This window comes from Lontra canadensis, unplaced genomic scaffold, assembly GCF_010015895.1.
Source record: "Lontra canadensis isolate GAN:19392208 unplaced genomic scaffold, GSC_riverotter_1.0 scaffold216, whole genome shotgun sequence".
In the NCBI taxonomy this organism is placed as follows: domain Eukaryota; kingdom Metazoa; phylum Chordata; class Mammalia; order Carnivora; family Mustelidae; genus Lontra; species Lontra canadensis.
Window position 1 is genome coordinate 640,459 of NW_022631210.1, and position 10,501 is coordinate 650,959.

Below are 10,501 nucleotides of genomic sequence, written 5' to 3' on the forward strand. Positions count from 1 at the left end.
ATCTACCACAAAATCAGTAGGGCCAAAATAATGTTTGGTATAGGGTGCAAATTTGGAAGGGTCTCATCCACATGTAATGATCCCCTTATAACTCCTCTCTGAGAACCCAGATATGGAACCTCAACTCTATGGTCAAATAATCTTTGACAAAGCAGGAAAAAATATCCAGTAGAAAAAAGACAGTCTCTTCAATAAATGGTGCTGGAAAAATTGTACAGCTATATACAGAAGAATGAAACTCGACCATTCTCTTACACCATACACCAAGATAAACTCAAAATGGATGAAAGACCTCGACATGAGATAGGAATCCATCAGAATCCTAGAGGAGAACATAGGCAGTAACCTCTTCGACATCGGCCATAGCAACTTCTTTCAAGACATGTCTCCAAAGGCAAAGGAAACAAAAGTGAAAATGAACTTTGGGGACTTCAGTAAGATCAAAAGATTCTGCACAGCAAAGGAAACAGGAGGCAACCCATGGAATGGGTATTGTGCACAAACGATGAATCTTGGAACACTGCATCAAAAATTAATGATGATTCAGAGTCCATAGTCTCTCATGGTTCACCTCCCCTTCCAATTTCCCTCAACTCCCTTCTCCTCTCCATCTCCCCTTGTCATCCATGCTATTTGTTATGCTCCACAAATAAGTGAAACCATATGATAATTGACTTTCTCTGCTTGACTTATTTCACTCAGCATAATCTCTTCCAGTCCTGTCCATGTTGCTACAAAAGTTGGGTATTCATCCTTTCTGATGGAGGCATAATACTCCATAGTGTATATGGACCATATCTTCCTTATCCATTTGTCCATTGAAGGGCATCTTGGTTCTTTCCACGGTTTGGTGACCATGGCCATTGCTGCTATAAACATTGGGGTACAGATGACCCTTCTTTTCACTATATCTGTATCTTTGAGGGTTTTGAAGGGGCGGGGGGTGGGCGGTTGGGGGATCCAGGTGGTGGGTATTGGAGAGGGCACGGATTGCATGGAGCACTGGGTGTGGTGCAAAAACAATGAATACTGTTACGCTGAAAATAAATTTAAAAAAATTAATGATGACTATGGTGACTAACATAACACATTAAAAAAAGAAAAAATAATAACTCCTCTCTGATTTAAACAGGTTTGCTTATATTGCCTGATCCTAGCCTCCTCATAAGAGCTGAATTCTTTATACCAGGCAAACTGACTCAAACCAGGTCTATCAGTGCTCAGTTTTCTATGCCTTGGGAATTGGAACTAAGAGAGCTAGCCATTGCCTTCCCATATGACCAAACTGTAACATTTGAACTCAGGAGATGAAGAAGCTATGTCTTGCCCACCATGTGTTTTAATCTGCTAAGAGAGAAGAAACAATCAGATATGAAGAGGGAAGCAAATATGAGACACATAAAGAAAACCAATTAATGTTCCTAAGAACTCCCCATTTGCAAAACCTGTTCATTCCCAAGATACAGTGACATTTCTCTTGCATTAAAACTAGCTCCAGATGGGTCTTATCCTTTGCAACCAAAGAAAAGAAATGAATAAACAAAATGCCTAAATGGGTAGATGCTACTCAGTTCCTGGTAACTGTTACCATGCAGCAGGAGAGGCCTAGTAATGCCATACATTTAAAGTTTTTCAAGAAAGCTGCTTACCTATATTTAACATGAAATCTTCTACATTTTATACACTGGTAATGAAATTAAATTTGGGGAAAAAGATAAAGTATATCTGAGACCTGAATATGGTTTGTAGGCCTTTAAATTGTGACCTCAGTCAGCAAGCTACCTGCTTTACCTGTTGTTTTCTTACTTCTTTGGGTCTCCACCTGTTACTATCTTTTTCATATGCACCCATATGTGCAGGGCATTATACTGCTAGCAGGGTCCAGAGTTAGTGACCCATTTGGATCTATTTCCTTCTTGGTCTTGCTAACCATGATTAAAATCATGGATTTGGAGGCAAGGTACCCGGGTTCAAATTCCAAGTTCTACCAATTATTAGCAGAGTTTCCCCAGTCTCCTTATAGGCATGGTCATAGATCTGGTGTGCTGTAATTTCTCCATTTATCAAATGGATATAATAAATCCAGTGTTTAGAGTAGTACCTGTCACATTTATTATTGTTGTTGTTGCTTTATCATTACTTATTATTAATTATTGCTTAATTAGCTGAATAGTAGCCATTTTTACCACTGTGGGCTCCCAGAAAGTAAAAGGTCTCACAATTTATCACTGATCTGCAATGACTCTTAGAGCTCAATGAGTGCTCATGTTTGTGTCTACTTTCTAGCACCAGTAATTCTGATGGCCTATTCTGACTGACCCTCAATGTCAAATACGACTCTAGTTTCTCTGTAGTACTGCAAGCAGCTGTTTATACAATCCCTAATGTTTTGAATAATAAAGAATGAATATGGGGGGAAATGCTCCTAATTCTTTTTTTTTCTTTTATTAGAGAGAGAGCACAAGCAGGAGGAGGGGCAGAGGGAGAGAGAGAAACAGACTCCCTGCTAAGCAAGGAGCCCCGACAGGAGGCTTGATCCCAGGACCCCAGGATCACGACCTAAGCTGAAGGCAGATGCTTAAGTGATTGAGCCACCCAGGTGCCTGGATTCTGTCTACTTCTTCAGTCTTTTTTCCTGCCACTGGTCCAGAATCTCCTTATGTTTCAGCCATAATGAAACATTCACTATTTTCTAAAGACACCATCTCTCTGGAAGCTCCATGCATTTACATATGATATTCCTTCAATCTACAATGTCTCCTTTCTTTACTTTCCTACCTTGAAAAATCCTATTTATATTTTATGATTCAAACATCACCTTCTCCAGCAAGTCTTCTCTTACCTCTTCACCCCAGTTACCCCTCATCTTTCCTGTTCATGTTAATAATTTGCTTATTTGTCAGTTTCCCAATTTCTTTTTCCTTGACTTTATTCAAATATCTTCTGACTTAAGCGTCTTTATTTACAAAATGGGAATAACCCTTTTGTGAGTTTAAATGAGAAGCATGTAAAGGGCTTAGCATAGTCCTTAGCATATAGGAAGTGATCAACAACACTGGATGTTAGCTAGATCTTTCTCTCTCTCTCTCCCATGTGAGCTCCAGGGTAAGGCTGAAGTCTTGCATTTTTGTATTTCTAATCTGTAGCACAGAGCTAGCCAAATAGAGGAGTCTCAGGGTATGCATGTTGAATGAGTAAATGAGATGAATGAATGAATCTTGTTTCTCCCTTTCAAAATCATCTGCTTTATATAAGTGGAAATGGTTAATATAGAGAGCCAGGTTTAAGTAAGTCAAAGCTGCAGATCACATTCTGCTAGAGCAAAGAGGACAAAAAAACCCACTCTGAACATTTTAAAACATTTTCTACTCTACTACCATCCCATCACTGACCAGAAAAATTGTCCACAGCTCAGGGAGCTATTAGAAAGACCAGTTTTCCAAGAAACAAAATACTGGCCATCTCAGCATCAGGTGACACTAGCTATATAATAACATTCTTTGAGACTTAGGTGTTTCCCTGAGACTCTGTGGAGGAAGAATATTGACATTACTACTTCTCCAGCAGTTGCTATTGTCCTACCTATATTATCATCACTGGCAGAGTTCGCTAGCCTTATCCCTTCCTTAACCCTACCTCATCCTCCTTTATCCCTCATTATGTAGATGTTCATTACCTGCCTTTGGTTATATGGTTCTTCCTGCTTAAAATACCCTTTCTTGTCTACTCAGGCAATCCAAACCCTACCTACAATTCAAGGTGCAGTTAGGCTCCACAGAGAAAATAACACTTGATTTGAATATCATGATATGAATAGGAGCTTACCAAAGAGAAGAATGGAGTAGAAGTAAAGGTGGAGGTGGGGTAGTTCATGTTGTAAGAGGAAGAAGGACATTTCAGGAAATTCTTTTTTTTTTCAAGATATTATTTATTTATTTGACAGAGAGAGATCACAATCACAAGTAGGCAGAGAGGCAGGCAGAGAGAGAGAGAGGGAAGCAGACTCCCCGCTGAGCAGAGAGCCCAAAGCGGGGCTCAATCCCAGGACCCTGAGATCACGAACTGAGCTGAAGGCAGAGGGTTAACCCACTGATCCACCCAGGCACCCACATTTCTGGAAATTCTAATAGCATAAATGAAGCAGGGTGTTTGTGAAAGACCATGTTATGTTCAAGAAGTAGTGGTATGTTTAATGTGGCTCCTATGATGAGGAACTCATAGGCAACAAACATGAACAGTGGCTGATGACAAACTGAAACATCTTACTAAAAGGCAGGGATTTAATCCTATAAGTGATGGGGAATCTTTGATGGATTCTGAACATATGACTGGTAAGATAAAAACATATATTTTTAGAAACATCCTAATATATAGACTAGGGTCCTTATTAGGTTGCTAGGAATGGCACAACAAAGTACTAAAAACTGGGTAGCTTAAACAGAAATTTGTTGTCACAGTTCTGGAGGCTAGAGGTCTAAAACGAAGGGGTCAACAGGGTTAATTCCTTCTGAGGGCTATGAGGGAAGAATCTGTTCTAGGTCTGTCTCTTTGATTTGTAGATGGCTTTCTCCCTATACTTCTCGTATCATCTTCCCTCTACTGTGAGTCTTTCTTTATATCCAAATTTCCCCTTTTTATAAAGACACCAGTCATACTGGATCAAGGTCTGTTCTAATGACCTTATTTTAATTTGATTATCTCTGTAAATACCTGTTCCCCAAATACAGTCTCATTCTGTGGTATTAGGAATTAAAATTGAAAAATATTTTGAGGGATGTAATTTCATCTATAACAAAAGCCATAGAGATTAGAGGCAGATAAAATGACAGTAAAAAAGCTATTTTAATAGGCCAGATCATACATGTTGAAAAACTAAGTAAAGGCACTACAAGTTGGGGTGGAGAACATACAAAGATCCAAGAAGCAGAATCTGGAAGGTGAAGAGAAGAAAGAATAGTAGATGACTCAAGACTTCATTGTTTGGTTGATTATGTGACTGACAGGAATAAAAATAGGATACAGAAATAGGATAGGATATATAAACCTTCATATATATATGAAGGGTTTGATGATGAACTCAGTTTTAGACATACGAAGGATGAGGTGTCAAGATGTCCACTTAACAGATAAATGGGTATGTCCAGTCTTAGAAAAAACATTCAGCTTGGAGATGCAATTTATCACACAGGCCATCATCAGCATATAAATGACAGTTGAAACTCTTAAGTGGATGAGATTATGCACACACAAAAAAGGTTACAGAATGGCTAGAGAAGAGAAAGAAAACAACAGTCAGAGAGGTAGAAATCCAAGATAGATTATTGTCATGGAAGACAAGGAAGGGAAGGTTTTAAAGAATGATGAAATGCACAACTGCTTCAAATGTACTAGAGTCAACTATGTTGAAAACCTTAAAAAAGAGAAAGCAATGGACATGATCATTAGGAGACCTTCAGGTAAATTTAGCAAGAGCAATTTCAGTAATGATTTAAATAGAAACTGAAGAAAAATGGAATAGTAATTTGAGTGAGTGTTGCTAAAGAAAGACTGATTTAGACCAGGGAAAAAATGTGTTTGCTAGCTGAAGACCAGGCAGTATAGCATAATAGTCAAAACATAGACTTTGTAGAACTTGGGTTCAAATCTCAGCTCTGCACTTACTATATGTGTAAACTTGGGCAAGTTGCTTGACTTTTCTGTGTCCCAATTTCTCTAACTGAAAAATGGGGAAAATAATACTACTTACTTCATAAACTTGTTATGGGCTTTGTATAAACTGCTACACATAAAGTGTTGAATAGAGGGCCTGGCACAGAGAGGATCCTCAATAAATAGGTGGGGATAGTTGGATGGGTGGTAGAACTAAAGAAGAAAAATAAATCAAGGAAGATAGGAGAGAAAGAAGCTGATGGAACAACTTCTCAAAAGGTATAGAAGAGAATGGTTCCTCTTCCACTTACTAGCTGTGTGACCTTGGATATAGCACTTTACTTTTCATTAGTTTTTTTAGGGCCTTAGTTTCTTCATCTGTAAAATGGGAATGGTAATAATGCCTATCATACAAGCTTATTATGAAAATTAAATGAAATCATACATGAAACACACTTCCCCACTGGAAAGAACTTGGGAAGAAGGATAGTGAATAACCTGGGAGAACTCATATGTGCCAGCAACACTAAAAGCTTAGAAATTTTCCAAGTCAATAATTTTCACCATTTCATGATAGAATAAACTAGTACTACAAAATCTTATGATGTTTTCATTAAAAGTTTAAGCATTATTCAAGTGCTAATAAATTTATTGTGATTTTTATTAAAGTACATGGAAAAGACTTTCAGTATTTAAGTAGTTTCAAATGTGCTTGAAACTATTTTCAGATACTTCTGTTATAAAACAATGGTTAGTATGAAATTAAATTGTATTAGGTGACATAAATTCAACAATAAGCTTTCTAAGGTATTTTTAAAGGAGCATTATACTCAAAGCATTAAAACATAAATCATCTTGTGTTAAGATGAAAATCCATCCCTCTTAATAGAGTAGAATTTTATTTTATTTTATTTTTAAGATTTTATTTATTTATTTTACAGACAGAGATCACAAGTAGGCAGAGAGGCAGGTGGGGGAGGAGGCTCCCAGCTGAGCAGAGAGCCTGGGGGCTCCATCCCAGGACCCTGGGATCATGACCTGAGCTGAAGGCAGAGGCTTTAACCCACTGAGCCACCCAGGCACCCCCAATTTTAGATAATGTAATTGCTAATTATTTATTTTCTTTAAAAATAGCTTCCTGGGGTGCCTGGGTGGCTCAGTCAGTTAAGCAGTTGCCTTCAGCTCAGGTCATTACCTCAGGGTCCTGAGATGGAGCCCCACATCGGGCTCCCTGCTCTTTAGGGAGGCTGCTTCTCCCTCTCCCTCTGCTGCTCCCTCTGCTTGTGCTCTCTCACTCATGCACTCTCTCTCTCTCTCTCTCTCTCTCAAATAAATAAATAAATAAATAAAATATTTTTTTAAATGGCTTCCTAAATCAGAGAAAAGCCAATGTCTTTGCAAGGTCCTGTAAAATCTGACCCTCTCTGTCTTTCTGTCTCTCTGACCTCATGTCCTACCACTCTCCTCTCCATTCCAGTGACATGGGCCTTCTTGCTATTTCTTGAACACAGCAAGACTTTGCAAATTCTATTTCCTCTGTCTAGAACACTCTTTGCTCAGGTATTCTCAAGGCTGATTCTCTCACTTCATTCAGATATATTCATAAATATCACCATATAAAAGAAGCTTTCATTGACTGCTCTATATCAAAGAGCTTTCCCCAACTCCAGGTGCTTTATATCCTTTCTCCTACCATATCCCAGTACAACAAAGATCTTTATTGTTTGTCTTTCACCTTCACCTACACACCCTCTTTAGAATATAATCTCCAAGAGTGTAGAGCTTTGTTTTGTTTACTGCTATATATCCCGAGTTTTGTGCACTGATGGCACTCAGTAAATTCTTAGTATTTGTTGAAATTAATTAATTAATATCATAACACAATGTATTTTTTTGTGTTGATATCTTTGTCTATCACAGCTCCCTATCCTTCAAGCCTGAGCAACAACTAGGAAGGAACTCAGACCAAAGTAAATGTAGAGAAAAAGTGTTTGAGTCTAGCCTAGCCCCCAGATCTATGCATTTATTCCAGAAGAGGAATTGGGAGTCGAAAATCCTGTTAGTAAAATACAGAGAAAAGAGAGCATGAAAAATGCATGTAATTATCTCTCATAAAACTCTTTTGCCTCCACATAGACAGAAATTCTCCACAAACCCAAGAAGCAGAACAAATGATACCAAACAATTTAAATTGCTCTGAAGAAGACACTTGAAGCCCTTGGAGAAGTATTTCTATTGCTTGCCTGTAGTACTTGTTGGTGGGTTCACAAAACTTTCATTGTCCTAGGAAGAGAATAGCCATATTTCAGCAATGATATTTTATGACAGCTAAGAACTGCCTAGTTCCCATATCCTGCAACTGGAAACTCAACCAAAGAAAAACAAACCAATATTAACACAAAGTGACAATCAAATGTTAAAAAGGAAGTACAATAGTTCTTAACATATTTCATGCATACCAAATGTAGAAAACTGGCTATGGAATCAACACATAGTTCCATCTCTACCTTCCATGCAAGGGTGTTGATAGCAGACTTCAGTGGGTATGACATGTACAAGTGGCTCTTGGCCCTGGGACAAGACTGTATTCCCACTGATGAAAGTTACTAGGAGAGTTCCAGCTTAATTCATGTTTCCTGTGTTTTAAGTAAGCCATAGGCCAGGGACTTTAGGGAGAAAGAATCCAGTGGACTCAACAATCCTAGCTATTCAGAATAAGTTTGTTTTGTTTTGAGGTTTGGAAAACCAATTGAGGAAAGAGGGCATGGAATAATGTGCTTTAGCTAAACGTTGCCTAGAAACCTAGAACTGATACTTGGAGTTGGTGGGAATTAACACTGGGGATGCAATAAAACCTAGCACATTAAAGAAGAGAGGGGTTCTGTGCCTTGCATTTAATACCAGAGACAGCTGAACTGGTAAATTGCAGAGTACTGGGAGCCATGGCATTCCACTGACCAAACAGAAACTTTCACGATGAAATACAAGCCCTAAAATCTAAACAACATGTTTTCATTTCTTTGACCTATGGGATATCATAGTCCATCCAGTCCTGCTACTTTCCCTAAGCAGAAATGTGAGAGAGACAAACATGGAAGAGATGTCACTGGTCTGTATGAGGCTTTCTAACAAATCACCACACAAGTTATTCTATTTAACAGCAGAAGGGAGATAGTGAAGCCCTCCTCCCCAACACAATCTTCCTGACTGGACATGAACATGGTAATGACAGATCACCCAAGGTAGCCTTAACTTCCCTGTTGAAGTATCCAGCCTCTCTCTCTTTGCATCTTATTTTGACTTGAGTTCCTATCTTTTCCAGCTGGATCTCCCAGTTACTTGGGCTTGGACATATTGATGTCTATTACTAAAGGAAAGACAATAAATGTGAACCATTGGATCTTTAACATGACAGATACTTGGTAAATGTTGGAATCAAATTCAACATTAATTTCTATATCCTAGGAAGAAAACCTGGCCACCAATCTGTTAAGAAAGGAGTCAGTGACACCATTCTACATGGTCTTGACATATTATAAACACCACTCAGCAGCAGGAACAGCCACAGGCAATAAATTTGGCATTGAATAAATATTTGTAGAATGAATAAATTTTTTCAAGACATCTGCACAGCCATGTAACCTCTCAGGAAACAGAATATTTGCCTTCAGCTAAAACTGCAGATCCAATTGACTCTGCAGCTAACTAATTTGCAACTTGGCAACATTACCCAAGGTGTACCTCCTAAGAATAAACTGAGCATTAGAACCACCTCCGGAGGCTAGTGTGAGAAAGAAAAAGCTGTCCTGGCCACACAAATTCCCCTAACACATCTAGTGACATAGTAAGGTGAGTAAATGCCATCCTTCTCCAAATTGAATTTCCAGTAGAGATTTCCTACAGTGCAAGTGGTGCATTGTCCCTTTAAGAAGCCAGGCAAGATGGAGCCCTCCCAGCTTGCGGCCAGAGGCTTTAAGTAATATGATAGGGATGCTGAGGAGTGACACAAAGAAAATGCCTGGAGGGTGTAAATCGAGGCTCTAATGACGGAAGGAGAAATCAAGGCTTTATTAAACTGTGAGCGCCTATCCCGTGGGTGGCAGTTCCCCTAGGCTCCAAGGCACCACCCCTCCTCCCCTCCCCTCCCCTTACCCCAACCCACTCTGCTCCACCCTCTGGATCCTCCTTGAAAGTCCAGAGGGCTCGTTCGCAACACAGCGGGAGACCCCAGTGAGGGTGGCAAAAGGAAGGAGAGGGAGTAGTGGGTAGGCAAAACAAAAGGGACTTACTTTGGGATTCTGCACCTCCGAAGGCATCTTCTGCTCCCCGCTGTGGGCCAGGGCCAATGGGGCGGGGCCGGGGTTGAGCTGGTGGACTCAGAGCCCTCACTTCCTAGCACCACAAACCTCGTTCAGTGGAGAGTTAGGGGGGATGGGCACCGACTAGGGCCGGTGTTTACTCGATTTTAATTATCTCAAAAGGAGACAGAAGGGTTTGAGAGAGTCGACCGGGGGACACGAGTGGAGGTGAGCTCTAAAATCCTCCTTTTTTTTTTTTTTTTTTTTTTTGGCTAGGTTCCCGCCGGACATAAGCAACGTCAGGGGCAATGGTTTTCTTTTTCCTTCCTTTTGGTTTCTCCCAGCTGCCAGTCCTAAACCCCACCCAGCGGCTCCACCCCATCTACTGCTACACATTCTGTCAATCACCAGCCCCTTTAAAGCTGCATCACACAACTTGGGTTTTTGTCTCTATTTGGCGGACACACAGAACCACAGGGCTTATTGCCTTTCCAACACCACCTCTGATCTTTCTGCTGAGTTTAGGAAGCTGAGGTTAGTTGCTAGTGGCTGCT

The 10,501-nt window shown here is 39.8% G+C and overlaps 1 protein-coding gene across 2 annotated transcripts in view; it reads right to left on the reverse strand.

Annotated features, from left to right (window-relative positions):
* The window catches only part of KLF8 (Kruppel like factor 8), a 295,796-nt gene extending 285,591 nt beyond the window's left edge, over window positions 1-10,205 (reverse strand). For both annotated transcript variants that reach the window (XM_032848969.1, XM_032848968.1), the window contains exon 1: window positions 9,939-10,205. The gene's annotated coding sequence lies outside the window, so the exon portion shown is untranslated. The remainder of the gene's footprint in view (window positions 1-9,938) is intronic.
* Window positions 10,206-10,501: the final 296 nt, after the last annotated feature.